The sequence below is a fragment of the Mytilus galloprovincialis genome, chromosome 8, assembly GCF_965363235.1.
Source record: "Mytilus galloprovincialis chromosome 8, xbMytGall1.hap1.1, whole genome shotgun sequence".
NCBI lineage: Eukaryota > Metazoa > Mollusca > Bivalvia > Mytilida > Mytilidae > Mytilus > Mytilus galloprovincialis.
The window spans coordinates 52,851,768-52,879,094 of NC_134845.1; positions in this window are offsets into that span (position 1 = coordinate 52,851,768).

The window sequence follows — 27,327 nt, forward strand, 5'->3', positions numbered from 1 at the left end:
TCTTTTCTGTCTTTGCATATTGCCTCAATTTTCTGTTGGAATTCAAAAGTTCTCACTGGATATACTTCTATTCCATATTTTCTATCTGACATTTGCGCTGACTGTCCACAAAATAAACAGTGTTCTCTAAAATCAAAATACTGTGATGATCGTGTGAGTCGATTAAATCTATCGTTATCAGCATTCTCTTTACCAATTTTCTGAATCAGTATATTTTTTTCGACATTCTTGGTGTAGTATTTGGCCGGCTACAACAAATATGTTTTGATGTCTATGTTTGCTGCTTACTTCATTGATTGTTTTGGCACCTTTTTCTCTTATCGTTATCAGAACTTGCCCATTCTCCAAAGGTTCGTTGCATATCACACAGTTACTTTCAGACATCTGAAATGAATGAAGAATATAATTTAGTTTCAATGCAAAGAAAAGAATTATTTTTTTAGTTCACGCTCTACATATTGTTAATAAAACTTTACAATCAATATCAATAAAATAATATCATGCTTAATCACTGTAGTTTGTCACTGGAAGCAAATCGAATTCGCTAGTTAATACTCAATTCTGCAGTTTTTCAAAATTTGTCTGACGGTTATGTTATGTTCTAATTGCTTTACAGTGAAAATGATCGCGTGGGCAAACATACGGATGGTCATATAAAAAATTCATCATTCAAAGAAATATATATTTGCATGAAACTTACTATCACTCAATTTTGCTGCTCTAGTGGTATAAACGGATAAATAACCATTGCTTTCTTTTTTCGGACTTCTCTTCGATCACCATCCTGAAACAGAAAGTTTTGATTTATCAATCATAACCATATACAAATTTAATTTGATTAAAAGTAAAATTACATTATTAGCCCATGTATAGGTTAAATGAAAACAATAAACGTATTTCATATTTTATTTGCAAATTAAACAGTAAAAAACAATGTTATCCACACTTAAAATTAAAAAAAAAAAAAAAATGGTCAATTCAAACATAAGTTAAATATGATCCATAAACCGTACTCCTGACGGACAACCAAGGATAAAAGAACGCCTAACACCACAGTGCGTACAGCTGGTCATTATAAGATACTTAAAAACAACAACAAAGATTACTACAAAAGCATTTATAGGAATGAAAATACAAATACTTGTTTTCACTCGTTCATTCTTTTTGTCACAAACGGCGTTCCATACTTTTTATTTTTTTGACGTAACGTCGTTTTTTTTAGTGGAAAACGTTGGTAAACAGTTATTATTACATATAAAGCCATTTCCAAGACTAGAAAACATGATTTATTGTAATAAATCAATGTAAAAAATGATGGAATTGAAAATGACAAGTGAAGGGGGATACGGCAAAATAATGCAACTGGGGGAAAACAAATACTTTTAAAGATTCAAAACATGATAAATGTATTTATTTTTATACATTTATTATAATAGTCAAGCGTTACTCACCAGTTTTCAGTTCCACTGGGTCAAATCCAAGTCAAAAACAAATGCCGCTTGTTGACATATTGTAGTTGCATTGTACAAGTTATTTCCCTTTTGACGTATGGCGCGCATTACGTTGCATGAAATTCAGTAGAATTTTACCTTTTTATTTCGCAAAAATTATGCAACTTTGCCGTGGTCCGATTTTTGCCGATTTTTGATATGTTGATAATAAAGTTGTAATCTTCGTTTTTCATGAAAAAATAATTCTGTTGCAATTTGTTTGAGGTTAAACCTCAGATTCCCTGGACTATCTCTAAATTGTCGCAATATTGTTGAGTACAACCATCTCATTATTCACATGCATAATCCAAACGGGTCTTATAACAGTTAAACATATACAAGCAAGATACTTTCTATTCAAAACATATTTTAATATTTTAAGAACATTTAATCTAGTGCTTGCTAACTTTAAGATGTTTTTTATATGTGTATGGAATTTACCATTGGAATCAAAAGTAATCCCTAAGTTTTCATGACAGGAGACAAATTCTACTGCTTGGTTTACAAATTCTATTTTAATATCATCTGGGGAAATATGGAGGAGAAAAGCTTAGCCTTTGTCATATTATGATTAAAATTAATAAGCCGATCTTTAGACTATATTGAAATTTGTTCTTAATCGCTATTTAAGAAATCCTCTATAGTGTAAGGGTTATTGATTGAATTAGAAATATGAAATGTATCATCAGCAAACAATCGATCATCAGCAAACAATCGAGTTAGACTTGTCAAACTATCAGCTATGTCATTTACAAAAATAAGGTATAGTAGGGGACCTGATACAGAGCCTTGTTGAATTCCTGCATTAGTATTCTAAAAAAGCGAATAGGCATTTGAAACAAAAACGTTTTTTTTTTCTATTTGAAATATAACTTTCAACCCATCTATACAGATTTCCATCAATTCCATACGCTTTTAGTTTTATTAAGAGGCCACTATGCCATACCCTAACAAAAGCTTTCGAGATATCACGTAATATGAAAGCTGTTATACAGCGATCATCAAGTGACATACATACTCTATAGTATATTTGTATTAGCTGGTGAACGGTAGAATGACCTGGAATAAAACCTGACTGAAATTTGTATAACTGGTTTGCTATTAAGTGATTACATACATTTTTAAACACAATTCCTACAAATACTTTCCCCACTGCTGATAATAATGAAATTGGTCAATAGTTCGAAATCAGTGATTTGTCTCTGGTGTTGAATAACGGTATGGCAATAACTGTTTTCCATTGAGTAGGAAACTCTGCTTTTTCAAATGACAAAATAAATAACAATGATAAGGTTACATTGACAGTATAACTTGTCTTTATTTTTACATTTAATGAACTAATTGAGTCATTACCTGATGGTTTTTGATTTGAGTTTATATAAAAAAAAATGTCAATTTTTGAATTTGATCTTGTCAGAAAAATTTGAGATCTGTTATTATTTTCATTTAAAATATAGTAGATATTGAACAAAAATACTTATTCAAAAGACATGCTTTATCGTAATTGTTAGTGACTTATTCGTCAGTTTCATTCTTAAGTTGAGTGATATGAGTATAATAACCCGACTTTTTAACTGATTTTTTCATTAATGACCAATACGATTTAGAATTTCCACATGCGAACTCGTCCAAAAAACTATTCGCGTTTAAGTAAAATTGATCTGTTGTGTATCGTTTTAAGTTATTCACATGCTTTTTTGCTTTTTATACTTATTTAGATCTGGAATACTATTGGATCTACGAGCTTGTTAGTGTAGCCTATCACGTTTACGGATTTTCTACGTAGGTCAGAATTAAACAAAATTTAATCATTTGATCGTATAGTTACTTCTTTTTGTGGAATACAGTTATTAATATAGTCAAGAAATTTATTTGTAAAAGTTTTACAATTTTGATCCATACTATTTTCAGCATTAATTATTGATTCCCAATTAAAGGTAGCAATGAGCTCGTTACACTTGTCAAAATCGGCATTTCGATAGTCCCAAATCATTCTTTTATAAGTAGTATTGTTGTTTGACCTAGTGAGATTATTCAAATATATAATAGTTCCATCATGATCACTATACGTACGATCTATTTGTATTACATGGGAATCGTAGACATCACATGAGTCTGATACCAATTTGAAAATAGAATCTAACAAGGACTGGCGTGTGGCACAAGCTCTGGTTGGTTCTTTTATACCATTTTAAGTCCATTTTGTCTCATAATGTCAAATATTTTATATGAATGATCAGTAAACCATCGTCATTTACATCACCCGTTATTACAACATTTGGAGTATAGTTTTCTATGGATTCATGAATGTTATCCCAAAACGTATTGTTGTTAGTAGTTTGTTGATATACGACACAAAATAGAGTAATTTATGGGAAGGGAAGTTGATTTCAAGCCATAACGCTTCATTATCAAAATCCAAATCAGGTCTTGTTTTGGCTTGATTAAATTAACTAATATAAATTAGAATTCCTCCTCCTGAGCTATTGCGGTCTTTTATATAAGGAACTCTATTATAACCCTAAATAATAATATCTTCATTTTATATATTTTCGTCAAGATGCGTTTCGATTAAACAAATAACATCGGCTTCATTACTAGTACTTTCAACATCATCATCATTATGTTATTCGAGTGAACCTTTTTGGTGGTCGCACACCTTACACGCTTGCACAGTTTTAGTAAATAAACAGTTACACGTGGCAAGTATTGTTGATTGATAATTTAGGAATGTGTTTATTTATTTTGATATAGGTAAGTTACATTTTTTATTGTTATTGTTTTTAGAGATAAAAATAATTCTTGACAGACAGCATGTTTGTCTTATTGTATATTCGCGTACAACTAATAGTTGTTAATGTCTGTGTCATTTTGGTCTTTTGTGGATAGTTGTCTCATTGGCAATCATACAGCATCTTCTTTTTTATATAAATATTTATATAAAGTCAGTCGTAAGATCTTCAACATCTTGAAAAGACTTATTTAGTATTTTGTCGGAGCCGGATTTCTTCTTTGTAAATACTCTACCATTAAAATTCCAAAACGAGTGAATCTTATTGTTTTTTTTTAAGTTGATTGAGCCTTTTGATGAGTTCCTGTCTGTCTCTAGTAAGATCTCCTGTAATACATATGTGAGCCGGATTGTTTTGGGGTTTCTTTTTGGACAAATAGATGGAATTTTTAATTTTCCAATTTTGGAACCTACAAATAAGTTGTCCTTTCCCATCTTCAATTTACCAATGATGTGAGATCTGTTAATGTCATTGACACAGAGAGGTAGTGAAATGCCGAGTTTTTGGTTGGCAATATCAACTATTAGGTCATCGGTTTTTTGGAGGTCTTCTTGAGTCAGTGGAACGTTGTGAAATTTAAGTGATATTCTGCGACCGTATTGTTCAAGTTCTTCTAAATCACAATTTAGAGTAGCCACTTCCTCCTTTAGACCCTTGTTTTCAGCAATACTGATAAAAATTGCATTGCCCAAATTTCTAAATTTCTCATATCTTTCATCAAGATCGGTGAGTGCTTTGTCAACATGTTGTTTCAATTGAGCATTTTTAGTTTCTAACGATGTAATTTGTTGTTGTTGATTAATGATGTTATTTAGTAGTTAGATAGCGTCATGGATGGCTTCAGTGTAATAGAGGATCTTAAAGATGTGTTTAGTTCTGAAATAATTTCTGTTTTTATTTTATTAATAATGGATTGAAATACATCAGGTTTCAATACAGTTGTTTGTACAAGTTTTGTAATATTAAAGCTTTCACAATGAGATTTGCAGGTAACTGGACTCGATGGGGGACAACTCGACTGTACTTTAGACTTTCGTTGTACAGATAAAGATCTTAAACGGGTAGATTGGTGTTTCATTTGGTCTTTTGATCATAAAGATAATTGACGTTTCATGGAGGAATTCTCCCTATTTTGCTACCACCATGAACACTTGTAAACTCAGTAGTTTGACTTTTTGAGTCAACGCATAAAAAAACAATGGAAGTCTGAAAAGTATCATATATTAGGAATGCATTCTTGCAAATTTCGTTACCAAAACACACATAAAAATTTCACATTTCGTACAAAATGTTTGTTCGTACTTTTCACGTCCTACTAGTTGCGTCATTATCCAGGTCATTTCGCATAACATCAGCTGTTCTTATATCCGAATGTGTATCCTGTGTTTTTACACGTAAAAATAATACAAAAACGGAATGATACAAACTTTCGTAACGCATTTCTGTGAAAATTTCTGTCATGTGTGCTCAAAATCGAAAGTAAATGGTAAGTTAAAGGATACTTAAATAATTTCTTAGATGGGTTTGGGGATTTATTTGATTTTGTTGTAAGAAATGGTGACTAGTGCCATACTGAATTTGCTTTCAGAAATAGGTATACAAGTTGTATTACTTATACATGTATAAAGTTTAAACGCTACCATACTCAACTGTGTAATAAACATTTTAAATAGAACTTCTACGGAATTGATCTGAGAATCGATCAGCTTTTTTGTGATTGTTATTGTTTTTAATCTATTTGCAAATTAAAATATTAAGACATGAGGAAGGTTAATGCAAATGGTATTTTGTGCTGTAGATTACAATTTACCAAATAAATTATTTATGCATTTCGCTTAAACGGGAAAAAACTCACTACATAGTACAAGTAATGGGAAAGGGGGGGGGGGGGGGTATTGAAGAATAAACATATAATGTATATATAATTCTTTAAAAAAAACCTTGACATTTACATGAAAATATTTATGCAGGTAGAAGAGTAATATAATTAAAAAAAAATACTTTTAACACTAACACACTTAACTTACTCATTGGAACGTTTAAAGATGCGATGGTGACACTTGTCATGTCTGTGGACTTTGTGGATTGATCTAAGCACAAAAAGAAAATAAAAAAAAATGCTTTTTATCATAGCTAGTTTACTGTTTGAATACAAATTGAAATTCCACGTAATTGAATAAAAGGACAACATAATTTGTAAGATACTAGAGTGAGATTTTGATGTCTCTTTCAATATAGAAATGGCACGACAGAGTTTAAACAAATCCGTGTTTATGTTATACATATAGTTTTAATGAAATTGGTCAAATTAATTAAATGATCCATTTTAGTCTATATTATCCTTTCCGTATTTTACACTATTTTCTAACCATTTTTGATAATAGAAAAACTAATTTATTGCCAATCTGAATGATAATATTGAGCCTCAATGTATTTGATATTATACACATCAATCATACTTAGGGTTTCTATCCTATTTAAATAATCCTTTCTCAGAAATTAAATATATCTTTACGACAAAAAGAGACAATGTATGTTAATCCCGTGTAATCTGGATGTCATTACTATCACGCAGATGGAATTGTTTGACCTAAGTAACTAGCAGCAATTAAACAGGTTACAATCTTGCAGAATATTTAATAAGTAAATTGTTCTTATGTTTATATTGCTTGTATTTCAGGTAATAAAGTTCTAGTATAGCTTATGTGTTATGTTTAAATGCATTACCTTTATATCTAAAATATTAAATGAAGTTGTATGGACGATGTACAAAAAATGTATAAATGACGAGACAAACAGGGAACATAACTAGGCATTTAGAAATAATAATGTATTAAACTCGTCTCTCGGATAACAATCTTAAGTTATCCTAAAAAAAAATCAGCGAAATAAAATGTATAACGCATTTCGGAATATTTACCAAGTTGGTGATTTGAATACTTACTATGTTGCAATATCAAAACATTTTAATTAAATATACGTAACCCTAATAAGCATTTCTGATTAACATTTGAAAGAAGTTAATGTAGTTGCACTTATTTTCTCGCTGTATTTATTTCTACGAATTTCGCGGTTGGTTAATTATCTCGAACATAAATACACGCGAATCTAAATCCAACTTTTTTAACTTAAAACTTACTGTTCATCTATGCATGTATATTTAGCCTCACATCGATGACATGACATGTTTACAACCCTTTTAATCCGATTAATAAACAAACTTGATTAATATCTACAGGTGACAAGTAAACCTTGTCTAGTGGATCTCGCTTTGAAGTGTTAGCAGATATGCACACAGGTCCAGACTAGGACACATCGAGAAGCATCTCCTTTATTAACTTTTTGTATTGGAACATTAATGGTGGTTTACATGATAAACTTAATGAGCGAAATTTTTTATCTTATATTAAAACATATGATATTGTTATTTTGTCTGAGTGTTGGATTGATAAGTCATTTGATGATATTGTACATGTTGTAGATGGTTATATTTGTAAGCCAGTCCCATTACTAAAAAGTATATATAAACAAGGCGGTGGACTATATTTGTTAATAAAAAGCTGTTTTGCAAAGTATGTTGAAGTAGTTGATATTCAGAACGATACAATTATATGGCTCAAGGTGTCAAAGGATATATCAACTTGTTGGTTTGATTATTTATTGGATGTGTATATTTGCCTCCTGCCTATTCAAATTATTATAAAATGTATAATTGTGATTTATTCTATGATTTGTTAAATTCTGTTGAAAAATATTCATCAGAAACGTCGAGAGTATTTTTACTAGGTGATATGAATGCAAGAACTGCTATAGTTAATGATTTTATAATAAATGACAATGTATGTGGCCCAATGTTTGATAGTTTCAACCATATCTACCGACACAAATCTACCAGTAAGAAGAAATCCAGATCAAAGTACTAATGAGTTCGGGTTAAAATTGTTAAATCTGTGTAGAAGCACTGGTCTACGTATTTTGAACGGTCGGCATAAGGATGGCTTAGCTAATGACTATACATTTTGTGGTTCCTGGGGAATGAGTGTTGTGGACTACTTATTGGCTCCATATGACTTTTTACACATTATAGACCAGTTTATTGTTTGTAACTTCAGTTCTTTTAGTGACCACGCGCCTTTACATATTCGCTTGCGGTGCATATTGCACGATTCATAAAAGCCTGAGCGTAACAGTGGTGATTCAAACAACCCATATAGTAGTTATCGATGGAAGGAAGAGCTAAAAGATCAGTGTTATGAGTCTATGAACTTTAAACAGTGGTTCACTTAGCCAGATAGTATTTTCTGATATTGATAAATCCCAAGATGGTATTGACAACTATGTTGAATCGTTTACTTCCAATTTGATGGACATTATTTCACCATTCTTTTGTAACTCACATAATTCAAATAATACTTGTGACCGTACCCGTAGTAAGACGACCCGATATAAAGATGACAAACCATGGTTTAACTACGAGTGCAAAAGACTTCGATCTATCTATATTAGTTCTTTGTATACATTTAATAGAGACAAAAATGTTGAAAATCATCAAATATTAATTATGTCTAAAAGACAATACAAGCGTTTAGAAAATAAACTAAAACGAAAATATAAGCGTCAAGAGGGTGATATGATAGCTACAGTGGAGATCACTTCTAACCTCTCATTAAATCTGTCAGGAGAACTGTTGTAGAACATACAGTACGTAGAACTGTCAGCCTGACAACTTTTAGTCAGTTCTAGGTTAGCACTGTTCTAGCTAGAACTGATTTGGCCAATTCTACCTAGAACTGATTTGGACAGTTCTACCTAGAACTGATCCTGACAGTTCTAGCTAGAACTGACCAGATATTTGGTCAGTTCTTATGCTGAGCCTGACTCAGCTAGTATAACCATAGGACTGTATCGCAATCTCGGCAAATTACAAAGAATAACAACTTGTGTGTGAAGATTGTAGATTATAATTCCACCAGAAATGATACAGGAGTTTTACAGAGCGTGTTATGTTTGGTAAACTGAAAGAAATAAAAATACAATATTTATAATATGTACGAAAGAAATATATGAATGTTCAATGCAATAATAATGTCAAGTCAAAAACGAAAGTAGAATACTCAGGTCAATTCATAGAAATAAACAATTACAGTTCGTATTTGTTGAATAAACGTGGAATTCAAGTTAACGGAATTCACGGTATATATATTTAACAGTTGATAATCGATTTGAAACGCACTTGACGGTGATTTGTCACAATATCCACAATAGACAGGTGAGGAAGAGAAAGTAAACGTAAGTGAAAATACGGATAAGTCCAGATTATTTCCGAAATATGAATGTCTGAAAATTCAATCCTATAGACTTTATAGTAAATATAGTTGCGTATGTGAATCAGAATACTCCCCGTCTGAAATCTACCTGATATCACTATTCCAGAAAGTATAATTCAAATGTGAATGTCACTATATCAATCCAAAATATATACATATAATTACACAGTTTTGTTCTCTATGAGAAGAATCATGTCCACGATAGGGCGTGTGTAGGTTGTGGCTTTTCCATTAACGATTACTCGCACTTCTGCTTTTCGGACATGTTCGTCTGAACTTTTTAAAGAGTTCACTATAATTCCAACGGGCCATTGGGTACGGCAAATGTTTTTGTCCTTTAGAAGAATGACGTCTCCTTCGATGAGATCACGGCGATCTTCGGTCCATTTTCGTCGTTGTTGTAGTAACGGCAGGTACTCCTTCCTCCAACGGGACCAGAAAACACTGGCTAGAGCCTGTACTCGTCTCCATTCGGCAAGACAGAGATCTCGTTTGTCGAATTCCCCAAGATGGTCTGAAGTGAAAATGTAGTCGGTTTTCTGCGTCAATAACATTGCCGGAGTTAATATTAACGGATTCTCTGGATCTGTTGATACCGGTACCAGAGGTCTAGAGTTCACTATTGCTGAAACTTCTGCCATTAGTGTGTTGAGCACGTCATGTGTTAGGCTTCTTCCGGCTGCGTTAAGAAGCATAGAATCAAGAATTCTCCTAGTGATACCAATCATTCTTTCCCAGGCTCCACCCATGTGGGACGAATGCGGCGGATTGAAGATCCAAGTTGTACCAGAATTGTACAGAAAGTTATTGAAGGGTCCATCTTCGACGTTGATTGAGTCAATCTTTAAATCGTCGATTGCGCCGATAAAGTTCGTTCCACGGTCAGATCGGAAAATCTTAACTTGGCCTTTTATAGCGGTGAATCTCCTGACAGCGTTTATGAAGGCTGAAGAACTCATTTCCTCGATTAATTCGATGTGAATAGCTCTTGTCACTAAGCATGTGAATAAAATTGCCCAACGCTTTGAGTTGGCGTATCCACCGCGTGTTTAACGTGAAACAATTGTCCAGGGTCCAAAGGTGTCTATTCCAACGTTAGTAAACGGAGGTTAAGGTTCAAGATGGTCCTATGGCAAATCAGACATGATTTGATACTCGGTTTTTCCTCTGAGTTTGCGGCATGTCACACATTTGTGAATAATAGATGAGATCAAGCGTTTTGCTCCTACGATCCAAAATCCTGCGGATCGAATCGCTACATCTGTGAAATGGCGACCTTGATGTTTTATCTTGTTGTGGTAGTGTTGAACTAATAATGTCGCTATATGATGGCGTCCAGGGACGATCAATGGTTTCTTTTCACGGAGGTTTAAGTCAGATTTGGCGATACGGCCTCCTACTCGTAATAGTCCTCGTTCGTCCAAAAACGGATTAAGGTTAGCTATCGGACTCTGCTTATGAATTTGTTCCTGACGTTTAATGCAATCTATTTCATCTCCGTAAACTTCATATTGAGCAGATATTAAGATGAAATTTTCGGCATTCGAAAGGCCTTCCAGAGAAGTCACTGGTGCTGTCTGTTTTGACCCGTGTAAACGGGAGAAACGTTCCAAAAAGGCTATCGCTCGCACAAGTGATGTCCAGTTGGAGAATCTGTTGAATCTATCAGTTCCGATACCTTTTTGCTCAAGTGTGGCAAATGTTTTTGCAACATTAACAGTTGCACGTATTTCTCCATCTTCCTCTGGGTCTATTAGCTGATATATGTCCTCAGAATTCTTTTGTTCTGAGAAAAGAAGTTGTCTTGGTCCTATTAACCATTCGCTGCTATGAATTTCGTGAGCAGGTACGGACCTTGTTCCCGAGTCTGCGGGATTACGGTTAGTTGGTACATAATTCCATTGACTTGGAGAGCTAAATTTTCTTATTTTCTCTACTCTATTGGCCACATAGATAACGAACCTTCTTGTCTCGTTACTGATGTAGCCTAGGACTACTTTACTGTCTGTGTAGAATTTTACGGTGTCTATATGTAAATCTAAATTATCCATGATGGTCTGTGTTATCTCGACTGCTAATACTGCAGCAGATAGTTCAAGGCGTGGAATAGTATGACCACTTGTTGGTGCAACTTGAGCTTTCCCAAGAATGAAACCTATGTTTGGTTCACCACTACTGTCGGTCGTTCGTAGATATGCAACAGCTGCTATGGCTTTTAGAGAAGACATGTAACTCCTTTGTGGTGGTTTTGCTGAGATACGGAACGTAGGTACGTGGAATGCGCAATGTTTCGATAGCAATTAGAGTGTCTCTGCAAGATTTCCACTCATCTGCTGTCTCATCAGAAAGAGGTTGGTCCCAATCGACGGTTTCTGATACTATTTTCCGTAATAGGAGTTTCCCTTGTATAATCACCGGAGCCAAAAATCCTAGAGGATCGTAGAGACTGTTTATCGTTGATAAAATTCCTCTCCGAGTGATCGGTTTGTTTTCTGATGATAATTGAAATAAGAAGTTATCAGTGTTTACGTCCCAGCTGAGACCAAGACTACGTTGTAGGGGTTTGCTGTCGCATTCTAAGTCTAGATCTTTAAGATTTGAAGCCAAATCACTGACATGAAATGCAGACATAACTTCCGCACAATTAGAGGCAAACTTGTGAAGGCGTAAGTTTCCATATGTTGCTAATGCTTGCTGTGTGTCCTTCATGAGCTTAACAGCTTCCTCTTTAGTAGGACATGACGTTAGACCGTCGTCGACATAGAAGTCTCTTGTAACAAAGCTAGTCACGTGACTGCCAAACTCTTGTTCTGATGTTTGAGCTGCTTTTCTGAGTCCAAGCGTAGCAACGGCAGGTGACGGACTATTTCCGAAAACATGAACTCTCATGCGGTACTCGACAAGGTTCTTCTGTAGGTCATTGTCTTTATGCCATAAAAATCTCAGATAATTTCGGTGGTCTTTTCTGACAACAAAGCAGTGAAACATATGTTGACTGCGACCATTTCTTTCCTGAAACGCAGCAATACTCCCAAAAGATCATTGGTCAAGTCTGGACCTGTAAGCAGGACGCTGTTAAGTGAAACTCCGTTACATTTGGCGGAAGAATCAAACACACCTCTTATCTGATCGGGTTTCTTCGTATGATAAACACCAAACAATGGCAAATACCAGCACTCCTCATGTTCGTGCAATGGTGGAGCGAGCTCTGCATGATTATTATCTAAGATTTTACTCATAAATGTAAGAAAATGTTCCCGTTTCACTGGGTTTCTATTCAGACTGGCGTCTCACATGTTAGCACGGTGAAGAGCCTGTGGTCTGTTGCTTGGCAATGGCTGTCTTGGCACTCGGAACGGTAACGGTGCTACCCAACTTCCTTTCGAGTCTCTGACAAATTCGTTGTCCATCTGTTTCATGAACATTTTGTCCTCATATGAATGTCCAGGCTTATCATCGTCCCTTGTTTTTTCAAAGAGTAGCGATTGTAAATCTTTCGTTACAGGGTCTGTGTAGTTTTCCCGGATGTCAAACTTGCTTGTGCATGGTTGAAAGGTTGAAGGTTGTCCTGTAGGTAAAATGTTGGTTATTTCAACATTTAACTCAAGAGGAACATGCTGCTTGTTAATGCATGTTTCTCCTATCACTACCCAACCAAGTTTCAATTGTTGTGCACATGGAGTTCTGGGTGGTCCTATGCGCTGGTCCAGGACATGGTGTGCCTCTATAAGGTCTCTGCCAATTAAGAGAAGAATTTGCCAATCTTCCTCTATTGGTGGAATGCTACTCCTAAGTTCTTTTAAATGAGGGTGATGCATTGTTACTTCAGGAGTAGGTATTTCGTCCCTATTATTGGGAATATGATCACATTCAATCAGTACAGGAAGGTCAAACTTGTCATTACAGTTGATTGATTCCATGATGAAACCTCTTCCTCTTTTCCCGGAGGTGACTACTTTGCCGGAGCATGTTGATAAAGTATAGTTCTCCGGTTTATCTTTGACGTCGAAAAGATTAAAGAATTCGGGCGATGCTAGTGACCGGTTGCTTTGGTCATCAATGATGGCGTACATGCGAATAACTTTGTCCTGGTTATCTTTGTGATAAACATTCACAGGCAGTATTTTAGCACAAGATTTCCCGCTATATGTATCTTTGCAGATCTCAGTACAGGTAGAGTTAACTGAGGTTGCCTTAGTTTCAGCCGATTCTATAGACTCCCCGCCGTAGGCTTGCTTAGGCGGGCTAGATTGAGAACTTGCAGGTTGCTGTGGTCTAGTGATGTGAAGTGCGGTAGTGTGTTGTTTACTTCCACATTCTTTACAACTTATGCGTGCATTGCATTCCCGGCTCCTGTGTGTGGTAGAATCACAACACTTGACTTGTAACATACATTGTTTTCTTTTAAAAGACCTTTGCGCTCCTCTATTGACTTGGCTCGGAACGCTCGACATTCATTTAAGGAATGCTTTGTATTGTGCAGAATACAAAGACCTTGTTTGCTGGCATCTCCAGATTGCTGCTCAACTGCTGTTTTATGAGCACCAACTTTAGTCTTAGGGTAAGACGTAGACCTTGGCGCAGCACCTTTTGTATTTGGTGTGACTTTTGACCCAAAGATGAACCCAGGATCGTTCTTTGTTTTGCTTATTTCCCTGATGAAAGCAGAGAATTCTGTGAAAGGTGGAAAGGCAACTTCATATTTAGACTTGTATCTTGTAGCCCTCGTTGTCCTCTTTTCTTGGAGTCCGTACGGTAATTTTTCAACAATTGGATTTATCCCGGACGAAGAGTCAAAGTATGCTAGCAAACATCCCAGCTTGGGATTTTCCTTGTGATATTCTATTTCTGATAGAATGTCAGACAGTTCGTAGAGACGTGCGTTGTCCTTATTCGTCAATGTAGGGAATTTGGCAAGTTTACTCATGAGAGAGGCTTCCAACATTTCTGGAGCACCATACCGCTCGTCAAGCCTCTTCCATAATCTCTGTATACCTATCGAAGGATTATTGGCGTTCGACGCTCTTATGCTAATGGCATGTTTAGCAGACTCTGGACCGAGCCACTTGATCAGTAAATCGATCTGTTCTGAGTCAGAGACTTGTAACTCATCAGTCACGTTCTTGAAGCTTGCTTTCCAAGTATGAAAGGATTCTGCCCGATCGTTAAAGCTTGTTAATCGGGAGAAAAGCAGGTCCTTGCGTAAGAGGAATCTAGTTATCTCTGATGTAAGGTTGATTTGTTGCTGGTGTGCAACAGGGATCTCTTCTATTACGTCTTGTTTTGTGCGTAAGACAAGGATCGCTTCTTTAACACCCTGTTTTTGGTGTTCAGTAGGGGTCATATCTGAATGACCTAGTTTTTGTATGCCGGTTACTAATCCCAGATCTGGGATAAAGGTAACTTCCGGTGACTTATTATCGGAAGGCAAGACGGTAGATGTCTGTGTCAGCAAGTTCGATGCCACGGATGGCACGAACGCTGGTGCTTCGTGACTCAGCTCGATCTTAACAGGAATTTGTTTTTTCTTTTGAGGTCCTGTTACTTCCTTAACAACAGTTGATACAGGAAGTTTATTGACGAAATCTTGCACACGCTGGAGCGGGTCTTCCTTTTCGTCAGGGAGATCGCTATACGCTTGGCTATCATCGTATTCCTGGATACGAGCCTCGGATTCTGCGACTGCAGCTTCTCTCTGTGCTTCAAGAAGGTTAAATTTGGCTTTAAGCTCGGCCTTTTCCCGGCTTACTCGTGCGGCTTCTTGTTGCATTTGAGCCTTCCTGCGCATAGCCTCTTGTTCTAATTGCGTTTTTCTGTGAGCGGCCTCCTGTTCTAGCTGAACTGTTCTCTATGCGGCCTCATGTTTTCGTTGAGCGACTTCTTGCTCCATTTCAGCTTTTTTGCGTGCTGCTTCCTGTTCCATTTCATTTTGTCTGAACAGGGCTTGTTCTTCTAACATTGCTTCCTGTTGTAGGATAAGGGCATGTTTTTCGACAAATGCTATCTTAGACTTTGCAGCCTCTGCCTTGGCTCGCTTTCTCCGTGCCAGGCTTGACATGTCGGACACGTTAGAGCTACCGCTGTGCGAGGTTTTCTTACCCCTTGAGGTCTTTGTTTTAGTGGATTTGGCCTTTGTTAGAGCGAGGCGATGCTCGTGTAGTTTTTCCATAACTAGCTCCACTTTGGACAGACGTAAATCCAAAGAGAGTTTACATGCATCAATTTCTTTTTGACTCTCCAATGTTCGGGTCCTTTTCAGAAAGTCTAGGTATTCATCTGTGAGCCTACGATAATTATTACAGGCTTTAACAAGTTTGTCCTGGACTGTTAGGAGTTGCTGGAGATCGTTAGGAGGCGTTGTTACTTCCAATAACTGGGATTCAATGTCTGCCCAGAGAGCCTCTAGTTCCTGACAGAACTTGTAACGTTTTTCAGTGAAAGCTCCTTGTCCTTTTTCCGTGAGGTCACGTACTCGCCTAGCCTCGGGAGTTTCATCTGACTGTGATGTATTAGACGGATTTTCTAATAGTTCAGGGACATCGCCTTCTTGGGGCTGAATCTCTTCTTGTTGTTCCACATGACTGGGATCCATGTTGATTCAACGTTGTTAGGTTGCTGTCCAGTATACACAAGATATGTAGTCCAATGTCAGTGTGAAGGTATGTACGTTGCTACGTTGTCGTTCCTTGTCTGGATATGTAAAGACAGGTTGTCGTCAATTTACTATGCTGAGCCTGACTCAGCTAGTATAACCATAGGACTGTATCGCAATCTCGGCAAATTACAAAGAATAACAACTTGTGTGTGAAGATTGTAGATTATAATTCCACCAGAAATGATACAGGAGTTTTACACAGCGTGTAATGTTTGGTAAACTGAAAGAAATAAAAATACAATATTTATAATATGTACGAAAGAAATATATGAATGTTCAATGCAATAATAATGTCAAGTCAAAAACGAAAGTAGAATACTCAGGTCAATTCATAGAAATAAACAATTACAGTTCGTATTTGTTGAATAAACGTGGAATTCAAGTTAACGGAATTCACGGTATATATATTTAACAGTTTATAATCGATTTGAAACGTACTTGACGGTGATTTGTCACAATATCCACATTAGCAGATTTGTCGTGGCATCCATTTGCAATAGACAGGTGAGGAAGAGAAAGTAAACGTTAGTGAAAATACGGATAAGTCCAGATTATTTCCGAAATATGAATGTCTGAAAATTCAATCCAATAGACTTTATAGTAAATATAGTTGCGTATGTGATCCAGAATAGTTCTACTTCTAGAACAGTTCTACGGTTAGAATTGATTTCTAATTCTACGGCTAGAATTGATTTTTATAAATTCTACGGCCAGAATTGATTTATAAATTCTACGGCTAAAATCGATTTATAAATTCTACGGCTAAAATTGATTTATAAGTTCTACGGCTTAAATTGATTTTTATAAATTTTACGGCCAGAATTGATTTATAAATTCTACGGCTAAAATTGATTTATAAATTCTACGGCTAGAGTTGATTTGTAAGTTTTAAGAACATTTTGCCTTAATATACAGGGTTGGGTAAAAAAGCGATTTAAATTATAAAGAGTTTGCTATTTTGCCGGTTTTATTTCAGATTTATAATTGGCAAGACTTAGGCAGCAACCATTTGATTTTCGGGGAGGGGGGTGTGGGGGGGGGGGGGGGGGGGGGGGCGCTATGTTTTTTTTGGAAAAAAAAGTTTGTTTCCAGTTTTTGGTGAAAAAAATAATTTGTTTTGGACCCTGAGAAAAAAAAAATTGTTTGTTTCATCCTCAGCTACCACTATATGTTATGCTAAATTTGAAAGAAAAAAATTGTTTTCGGTTTGTCGCTAAAAAAATAGATTGTTCTTCATCGAAGTCGAAAAAAAAACAGTTTGTACAGAAAAAAAACCCCATAGCCCCCCTCCCCCCCCCCCCCAGAAAATCAAATGGTTGCTGCCTTAGAGAACATGTTTAACCTGTTAACCCCGCCATATTCTGCATGTATGTGCCTGTTCCAAGTCAGAAGCATGTAATTCAGTGATTTTCTTTTGTTGATGTGTTACATAAATTTTTGTTTTTCTCTCCATTTTTGTACATAAATTAGGCCGTTAGTATTAGGGGGGGAGGCATTATTATTTGAATTGTTTTACATAAATTTTGTTATTACGGGAGTCAGGATGGCTCATTATCACATAACAAAATTATCGGACCTCAATAACCAATATAATATCTGTTTACGAGTAGTTTTCATACCTCGGAAGACCTGTTTAACAAAAATCTTTTGACCGCATCAATCTAAACTGCCTTTATTTGCTTTTTCTTTCTGCAAATCTATATAGCTGCACAGTACTTCAGTTTTAATTTTAGGTCTAGAGGGACTGTATTATACAAGTAACAGCAATTTTGGAAAAAAAAATGTAATTGTTCACATCAATTTATAGTGCCAGCATGCAGGGGCAGCTAGATCCAGGCTGGGGGTCCAACTATATGCTCCCATTCATATGCATTGATGTTAAAAAAAGTGGGTTTCCAACCCCTGGACCCCCCCCCCCCCTTGATCCTCCAATGAGCATGTCCTTGTTTTATTCAAAATATTGAATCATAAACAAATATCAGTAGTTTTTATACTTCAGACAGAGTCGTGTAATAAAATCTTTTGACTGCATCAACCAAAACTTACCATATTTGCTTTTTATTATGTAAATCTATATAACTGCACAGCAATTCAGTTATAATTTTAGTTCGAGAGGGACTGTAGTATATAAATAACTGTAATATTGGAAATCAATGACCACAAATGTTTTTTCTCGCATTAATTGAGGGTGCCAGCATTTCCTATTTTTATTCAAAATATCGCATCAGAAACAAATATCAGTAGTTTTCATACCTCAGACTGACTCATGTTACAAAATTATTTGTCTGTATCAATCAAAACTGACCATATTTGACAGCATCAACCAAAACTGACCATATTTGACCACGTCAACCAAAACTGACCATATTTGCTCTTTTTTATACAACTCTTATAGTCGCATAGTAAATCTGTAATATTTTCATGTAAGGATGGAGTGTATAATCATTATAATACAAATGATCTATATTATACGGTTATTGCATGAATATTGGGGAATATTGTTCCGAGTAGAATTTTATATTGCGCGTGCTTATATTTTTATATCAGGATGGATTGTTCAATATATACATGATAAAGGAAAGCAACATTGGAAAACAAAATTATGCTCGCATCAGTTTAAAGTGCCAGCATGTCCTCTTTTTAATCAAAATTTTGAATCGTAAACTAATTTCAGTAGTTTTGATATCTCAGAGTGACTCATGGATATAACAAAATTATTTGTCTTCATCAACCAAAACCATGAAAACTGACCATATTTGACCGCATCAACCAAAACTGACCATATGTGACAGCATCAACCAAAACTGACCATATTTACACTTTATAATGTAAATCTTAATATATATATATATATATATAAATATACAGCCGCATAGTAAATCACTTATACATATAGTTACATATCACGATGGATTGTATAATTCAAATGACAGCAATATTGTAACACATTGGCTAAAAAAAAAAATTTACATCAATTTAGAGTACCAGCAATTTTCTGCAAGTCCTCTTTTTATTCAAAATATTGAATTGTAAACAAATATCAGTATTTTCCATATACATGTATCAGACTGAGTCGTTTTAACAAAATTATTTGACCATATCAACCAAAACTGAACTTATTTACACTTACCATGTAAATATATATGGCCTCATTGTAAACCAATGATATTTCTATGTCAGTGTCACAGTGGAAAAATGGACAAAAAATTGATTTGAGACTTTTCGGACATTTTGTAAAAGATTTTGTAAAATCACTGTTTTGTTATAATTGCAATATTTCACTAAGGGATTTTGTTATTTTTTTATTGTGCAAGATTTAAGTCAAGTTTAGAAGATTAAGCTAATCTAATTTCATGTTTTAATTTGTTTTTCAATTAGCGACATTTTACTTCAAAATGATCTATTATTCGTATATGACAGGCCAAGACTTTAATTCCATAAATAAGTCTGTATGTTCTATTGTTAATCATTATCTATGTGCTAATTTTTCTGTAATCCCTTAATTGACTTTTCTCACTCATTTAGAGAAATATTTGTCAAGTCTATTCAAGTAGTTTTTGGTTTGTTATATAAACTATGTTATTATTTTGATGGGGCAGATTGGATTTAGTATTACACTGAGCAGTTCCAACTCTGTACAATTGTATTCCATGCTGAACTTATTAAATTATACATCGCGCTAACCAGAGTCGTCTTTTGGTACAAGAGCTAGTCCCAGAGTTAAGAGTCCGTGCAGACTTGTCGTACTGTTTATTGTGTGTGTGTGGTTCCAGGCCAACACATTCCCAATCACAGATACACCCAGAATCTATTTGTGACATTTGGTGCCAGGTCCGGGTCGTGTTGACTTTTCAGCTCAACACGCTTTCCTGTTTTCCCAGAGACGTACATATACATGTAGCAGAGTTGCAGTGATGGAATACAACTTCAGGCCACAGTGGAGACCATGGTTTTTCCAGATGCGTCAGATTCCAGCGTGCGCCATTTTATTTTTATTTTAAAAATCTATTTCTTTTATAGATTCAAAGTATTTATTTCATTTTTACAATGTATATTTAAAAGTTCTAAAAGCTCATTCTAATGAGTTAAGCCAATTTAGCATTTTTAAGAGAAATTATCATTTTCAATAGTTAGAGAAAGACGCCAAACCAGTTGGTCAATTTTAAATATGTATATATCTTTTTCAAGTTAATATTTTGAAAGTTTTTATTAATTTCAAACATATTAAGTATTTTTGTAAATGAACACTAGTTGCCAAAACTAGACTAAAATGAACACGCTTCATCAGAAGTAATTTTTAAATGGGAGACAACTCCAGTTTTACCGCGACAATTTCATGAGCAAGTAATATGTCTCAATTTACAGTTTACCCATTATTTGTAAACAATGGTAGGTGTAAGAACATAATTGTTATATAAACTATGTTATTATTTTGATGGGGCAGATTGGATTTAGTATTACACTGAGCAGTTCCAACTCTGTACACCTATATTGCTAATCCTGGCTGACCCGGCCTCTTGAACTTTTGAAGCATACAACAATCACTTTCCCATTGTGGCGTCAGATATTTTGTTTTATGATGTCAAATTTTTACGGGAACCTGTGCGATATCCAGTAATGGCAGACAAATAGCGGTAAGGTGTATTTATACCACATTTAAAAATTTAGCGCACCCTTATTTTCTCTCTGTATCCATAATAATGAACCGTCACTTTTTTTTAAGTCAGTTAGTTTGTAATGTTTTTTTTGTTTAAAACAAAACTATTTTACGGCATCATCCAACACTCACATGACTGATTCATATACTTTATTTTAAAATAAGAAGTACATGTATGGGATTCTCTTCTTGGAATAGTATACTGTTAATATAATTTGAAGACAAATGGAAGAAGGCAAAGAAAAATGCATGATTTTGTTTGTAGCCGAACGTCCAGTGGCAAATGCTTCATTCAAGTTCAGATGAGTATATTTTTCTGAGTTTCAGACTCCCAGATATCATTTATAATCGTTATGGATAAGTCTGGCTAAATTGACGAGATGGTGCAAAATTATGTATATAGTTTTTTTACGTTACAATACAACACTTTTATCATTAATATCCCATAATTCATCCACTGTACAATTTTCGTATGAACATTTGTCAAAACAGAATCTTAAATGAATGTAAATCCAAGGAAAACAAGGTAAATTACGATTAAAATTCCATGAATTAAATGCAGAGATATATATTTATGACATGTATGAAGAGACTGTTAAAAACGGGGAACGAAGAAACGTAAACAATGATGTTTTCTATGCAATCTTATAAAAATATTTCTCCGATGAGTTGGATAACCTCCTATTCACTTCGATATTTGTACATGTAACGTATGATCAGAAAGAAATATAGAAAATCTGCTATTATATAGCAAAGTAATTGGAAGTGATTTATTTCTTCTAAATTCTAAAGTGCCCTTACTGCAGTGACGTCAGTTTAGAACTGTTCTACAGTCCTGACTGATTTAGTCAGTTCTACGGTTAGAACTGATTTGGACATTTCTACCTAGAACTGATTTAGACAGTTCTACCCTAGAACTGATCCTGACAGTTCTACCTAGAACTGATTTAGTCAGTTCTACCTAGAACTGATTCTGACAGTTCTACTTAGTGTTAGAATGTAGATTGCCATGGTCAGTTAGTTTTCATAGAGTTATCGTTCTTTGTATAGTTTCTTCAATATTATGGTCCGTATATTGTTTTGTAATTAGAATTTAGAGATTAGAATAGAATGTTGATGAGAAACGTTTGTTTTTATATGTGCCTCAGCCTACCCAGAAAATGTGAGCTAGCTTCCCTAGATGGTGGAGGTACCCGAATTTCGTAATTATTTTAATACATCATCGTTATAATAGTGTATGAACACAAAGTAAGATTTTCCTACATAAACATTGAAAATTTGACACTCAGCATCAGCACATCATCGCCACATGGCACCTCGTTTTCGCACTTGGCCACGATAAACAAGAAAAACAATTTGTTTATGTCTTTGCGTTTTATTATGAACTTACTGTCGAGCGTTTTATTCTGAACTTACTATGTTGGATTGCATTTCCCTCGAACACTCATGAATCAAGGTGGCAGTGACGATAAAATTTTTTACCTCAACCCAACATTTCAGACAAATCCGTATTAAGTGACACTTTCCTTAGCAAAAATTGTTTGGGCGAAACATATACACCAATTTCAAGGTCTGATTCTGACTCTAGTTTTGCTGAAAAATATTTAATGGTACAAACTCCCGAAACACCTGAAATAGACCCAATTCAGCCATACTTCACAAAAGCTGTATTAACACCTGCTGATATTGATGAACAATTAGTTTCCGCTAGACAAAATATAAAATGCAATTCCGAAAATTTGAAGAAAGTAACATTTAGCACAAGTACCCCCTCAATCATAAATTCAAGTTCAAAATACAGGAGCATTGCAGTAATGGAAAAATTGGGTACATGCCGAAAATTTGCGGGTTATCCTAAAGACAATGGAACAAAATTTCTACGAGAATTTGAGTCATTCTGTAAGCTTCACGAACTAGACATTTTAAATGAAAAGACAGTTGCTGCTTTTCATCTTCATTTAGAGGGACCCGCCCTCACTTGGTTTAACGGTCTTAGCCCGGATCTTTCATGGACCACTGTAAAGAGACTATTTACTGACAAATATGTTCAGATTGGTTGGCAGCATCCTTCGGTAGTTATAGAAAGTGAAACTTTTCACAATATGCAATTGGGTCCAACACAGGAAATTGAAGATTTTTCTTGTCAAGTTCAAGAAAAGGGGCAAATATTAGCTAAACCTGAACATGAAATTATGTTTCGTTTCATCAATGGTCTACCTGAGAAACTAGCGTTTTATGTTAGGACTAGTCATCCAAAAACTCAATCAGAAGCGTTATCATTTGCCAAAGCAGGCGAGGCATATAAATATCGAATTCACGAACAATGCGCCGCTGTTGGAAAAGGTCCCTCATTCCGAAATGCTCCACATTCCGATGATATATCGGAGATGAAATCGCAAATTTCTGAGTTGACTAACATGATGAAGAGACTGACCCCTGATAAGACATTTCAACAAAATGACCAACGACAGTCATCAGGTTGTTTTAATTGTAGTTGTACCGGACACGCTAAAAGGTATTGCAATTGGAATGGAAGTGGAACGATATCGGCTGACATTTCTTGTCAGCTATGTAATCAGTCAGGACATGGTGCAGGTCAATGCCTAAAATTCAAAGCAAAAACTGATAACTATAATAGGAATCGTGTTGTTTGTCAGATATGTTCTAAACCAAACCATACAGCATCTGAATGCTATCACAATCAATTCGCTCAACAGGGAAACCCGAATTTCCTGGGGGACACCAGGCACGGCCCCTCAGGAAGGTAAATGGGGCCGAATATCGAGAGCCTGCTCCTTTACGTCATTCAGGGATTGTAAATACTTTGACTAATACTAATAATGTACCTAGCTTTAGTGGTTATAGTGACAATGATGCATCCAAGTTTTACTCTGACAACGAAAATTTTTCGATTGCACGAACAGACTCTAAGTTTATCTATTTACATGTTACATTTCATTCTGTACAAGTTGCAGCACTCCTTGATTCGGGAAGTTCAATCAATATTATGTCCACAAGTTTATACAATTCTATTCCACAAGCGTGTAAATCGATGATTGATGTAAATAATGGTGACAATATAAAGTTAGCTAATGACCAAAATGTGCAGGTAAAAGGTACTGCTACAGTGAAAATGTACTATAAGGGTGATAAACATTGTTTACAAGTGTATATACTGGAGCAAACGTCCCATTCATTTATTTTGGGTACATCGTATTTAAAAGACAATAAAATTACTATTGATTTTGGAGAGTCCGAAGTTGTTCAAAAACATGCAAACATAAGGTGTCGAAAACGCATTACTCTAGATCCACACAGCGAAATTATAATATGGGGTAGACTACCGAGAAATATTCACTTCGGTTATCAAGGAATGTGTGAAAGTAGTACTCAGATATTGTCACATGGTTTAATTTCTAGTAAAGCCGTAGTTACTGTATCACAAGACAGAACCGTATCCGTTAAAATTTTGAATCCCGGCAGTAATTCTGTTGTTATTCCGAAAGGTAAAATCATTGCCAAATTTAGTCAATTGACCGAGGAGTACCAGGTCCGACATGTTAATTGCAAGAACAATGTTCCTGTTGTACAAAATATTAATTTAGTGAAACAATGTCCAGCTGAACAAGGTGACAGCATAAATTGCGAATTTCTAGAAAATTTTGAAATTAATCCGAATCTAAAGGACGATCAAAAGATTGCATTAAATCATTTATTATGTGACAATAAGGAGATATTTGTAACAACGGATAGTCCGAATCTTGGCTGCACTGATATTGCTCAACACCATATCATACTTAAACCAGATATGAGACCTTTACATCAAAAACCGTATAGATTAACTCCTCACAAAAAGGAGGTATTAAGACACCATCTTGATGAGCTTCTACAACAAGGTGTTATTTGTGAACTCAACGCAACTGAAGAGGTACCGATTACGAGCCCAGTTGTTTTAGTGGCAAAACGTTCGAAACCGTCTTCTGAACAAATAAGTGAAAAAACTACTAGTTTAAGACAATTTAGATTTTGTGTCGACTTTCGTTATTTAAATACCCAAACGGAGCCTCTTAAATCATGTATTCCGGATATACAAGAGCTAACAGAATCCTTTACGGAACGAATTCCAAATTATATAGCGTCAATAGACATGAGTAGTGGATTTTTTCAAATGAAGTTGTCACCAAATAGTTCGAAATATACCGCATTTAATACATGTTTCGGGACTTACAAGTTTTTGCGAGTACCAATGGGTTTACACACAGCTCCCAACTCATTTCAGTTGTTAATGGACAAGATTTTACGAGGTTTGACATTTAAATCTTGCTTATGTTATCTAGACAACGTTCTCATTTGCTCCGAAACTTTCGAACAACATATGTCTGATCTTCAAGAAGTTTTTGATCGTTTCCGTAATGCAGGGCTTAAACTTAATCCACAGAAATGTACTTTTGCAAATTCGTCAGCAATATTTTTAGGACACCATATTTCAAAAGAAGGCATCCGACCACCTCCCGACCGTGTCAGGGCTTTGAATGAATTTCCTCTTCCACAGAATGTTAAACAGCTACGTCGTGCGTTAGGTATGTTTAATTGGTTTCGGAAATTTATTCCAAACTACAGCTCAGCGGCCGAACCGCTTACTCGATTATTAAAAAAATCTGCTAAATTTGTGTGGTCACAGGAACAGGAAACATCATTTACAAGAATCAAACATTTATTGCTAACATCCGCAGTTTTGGCATTTCCTAGATTTGATTTACAATTTTCCCTAGCAGTAGATAGTTCAGCGACAGGTATAGGCTACATGCTTTATCAAAAACACCCAAGTGATACAGGTGAACAAATCCGAGTGGTACGGTTTGGGTCTAAATCATTGAACTCATGGCAGAAATCATACGGACCAACCAAATTGGAATTACTAGTTGTTACAAGTATAGTTGACTGTGCTAGTTATTTACGCGGAGACAGATTCACCGTAGAATGTGACCATCAGGCGTTGCGATCGTTATTTCAAAATCAGTTTAAAGGAGCCATTTACGACCGATGGTTAGCTGTGTTACAACAATTTAATTTTGATATCAAATACAAGCCTGCCGCCGATATGCAAGTTCCCGATGCACTTTCAAGAGTCGAAAATGCGCCACTACTGGACATTAATGCGGAAGAATCACTTAATGAAAATGACCCCCATTTTCCGTATGAAGTCGAAGAAGTTGGAAAAATTTCATCTGTTAATTTTGCAAAACTCAGTACTGACGAAATCGAAACGGGTTATACAGCAGATACCGAGGAGGAGTCGAGTAAATTGACAATCAAACAAGAAAGTATTGATGGACATTCGTCTTTACCGTGCAATTCAGTGACTTTAGCCGATAGTGGGATTACTTCGAATTACCCTGATGATAACCGAACTACTAATGAAAACGATTCACTTTTTATCAATAGTCACTCATGTGACGTAGATAGTTCCGAAAACAATTCTTTTTTACAGAGGCACCCGACGGATTTATTCGATGTATGTGGAAATGAATGCGTTTCTGACTGTGCTTGTGACACTTTGTTTGTAAATAAATATGAAAATGAGACTGATAACTTACGCATTGATGATTTAACTCCTATTTTACAACGGCATCCTATTGATTTTATTGATTCTTGTGGACCTGAATGTGATCAAACTGGTGATAGTTTATATTTACATGTACATAACTCTGGATTTGGTACTGAATTCACAACAGTACAGGATATAAAATTTGTTGGCACAGCTGATAAGACACGTGATCAGCCAACTGATTTTAACAGAGAAAATATTAAACATTTACAAAGACTAGACGAAACATTACTTCCAGTTATTCTTTACTTAGAAAATGGAACATTACCGAAACTTCAGAAGGAAGCTCGTCGTTTGTTATTAAAAGCACCTGAATTCAGCATGATCGATGACTTATTATTTCACTCGCGGGTTGCAAAGTCGAAACGCACCCAAAGAATGGGAGAATTTCAGTTAGTTATTCCTAAACAATTGATACCTAAAGTTTTAGAAACTTACCACCAAACACCTTTAGCAGGCCATATGGGTATACAACAAACAGTGGACAATATTTCAGAACAATTTTATTTTCAAAACTTGCCATCAACAGTGTCAAGTTATGTTCGTTCTTGTCACGACTGTCAGGAACGAAAGATAACAAAAGCTCATACGAAGTCCGAAATAATTTCTTTTCGAACGCCTACAGAACCTTTTCAAACTTGGCAGGTAGACTTGTTTTGACCATTGCCAATAACACAAAAAGGGAACGCATATGTTTTCACAGCAGTTGATATGTTTTCCAAACTATTATTTTGTGTTCCGTTACTCAGTTCAGACTCTGTTACAGTGTCACATGCACTTTTTCAATTAGTATGTACT